Genomic DNA, 1,572 nt, shown 5'->3' on the forward strand with positions numbered 1-1,572 from the left:
CTAAAATAATTGCATAGTCCTTGCCTTATTTCTTCAGCTGAGGGTTGGTTGTCTCCAACTATAGTAACATATTCAGGATTTTCGAGATTTCTGTTCACTTCTTGCAATCTCTCCAACCACATGTCATTTATAGTGTCGTTCATTTCATTTAAATAATTGTGCAAGACGCAGCAGGCTCTAATAATGATGGGTGCCTTCCCAATACGGTTGTCTAAACCTTTTCCAACACGACGGAATCGTCCTTTCAAGTGGCCAAATGCATTCTCAACTACTCTTCTGCACTTTGAAAGCTTATAATTATAGAGTTTTTGTGTTTCAGTTAAGGCCATTGAAAACGCGTATGGCTTCATTAAGGAGGTGGAAAACCGAAACGCAGAATCTCCAATAATGCATATAGGCACTTGTACTCCACCTATTTCTTTCTTACTGACCTTCAGTAATTCGTTCTCCTCCATTACTCGCTTCAATAACGATGCATTATATATCTGCGGATCATTGCATCGTCCAGGAGCACCAATGTTCACATATAAAAACCGATATCTGAACATAAATAGAAATAATTAATACATGCTTTTTAGAAAAAAAACAACAGGATAAAAGTTAAATAACCTATAATCCACTACAGCTAGTAGAACAATAGAATACCATCCTTTATAGTTGTGGTAGTCGGTTGCATCGGCTGGATTCGGCCTAACTTCGATGTGGCACCCATCTGAATATATACATATGTATGTACGTACATCTTTGTTTTTATATAAATTAGTTGCATTTTTACCTTTCTTACCAATTGCTCCAAGGCATTGGGGAAAGCCGAGACGGTCAAAACCATCAACACAGTCTTTTAAAGTTTGTGGAGTCGGTGGTAATTTTTTTATGTATTGCGCTGACAAAGCTTGCCAAACTTCCTCGCAAAACTCCCAGAAGATTGTGCACACGGTCGATATTCCAACACCAAATAGTTCGGAAACCACTCTGTACTCCCCAGACGATCCCAGCGTAATCAGAGCTATCGCAACGCGTTTTTGCAATGGAATCGCGTTGCGCCAGTTTGTGTCGGCTTTGTGCAGGTTTTTGAGGAAACCACACAGAGTGTTTCGAAACTAGTGCGGTTCATGCGGAAGTGCATCTTAAAGAAATGGTCATCGTTGCAATTGCAATTAACTTCCCAGAAAGAAGACTGCCGATTCTGTAATAGAGGAAGTATCATTTATAAAAGGACAAGAACTGATTACTTATAATTTGATTTACCAATTTCCAGAGGGATCTCTGAGTAGCGTTCCTCTGCAGTAACCCGTAAAGCAATAGCTGCTGTCTTCGCAAATGTTGCAAAATTATGAAGTTTTTTTCTTTTCTCTTTTTATATAAGGCCATTGAACTTGCGTAGCTAGCCAGCACTGACTGCAAAACTTGTATATTTGCAGTATACGCAAGAAAAAGTTCGCTTAAGCACTTATTGTTTTCCATTTTACCAATTTATTGTAAATAAACAAAAATTCTTTTAAGACAGCTGACAGCCAGATACAATCAACCCTCAGCTGAAGAAATAAGGCAAGGACTATGCAATTATTTTAG

General features: G+C 38.5%; 1 long non-coding RNA gene across 1 annotated transcript; it reads right to left on the reverse strand.

The window, feature by feature from the left end:
• Positions 1–457: 457 nt before the first annotated feature.
• LOC118749760 lies at positions 458–1,414 on the reverse strand. Its single transcript, XR_004994282.1, has 4 exons — positions 1,249–1,414; positions 785–1,186; positions 610–712; positions 458–540 (listed from the first exon to the last, which is right to left on the reverse strand). It is a non-coding gene; the product is annotated as an uncharacterized LOC118749760 (long non-coding RNA).
• Positions 1,415–1,572: the final 158 nt, after the last annotated feature.

Source organism: Rhagoletis pomonella, unplaced genomic scaffold (genome assembly GCF_013731165.1).
Source record: "Rhagoletis pomonella isolate Grant_MI unplaced genomic scaffold, Rhpom_1.0 Rhpom_scaffold_00044, whole genome shotgun sequence".
Lineage (NCBI taxonomy): Eukaryota > Metazoa > Arthropoda > Insecta > Diptera > Tephritidae > Rhagoletis > Rhagoletis pomonella.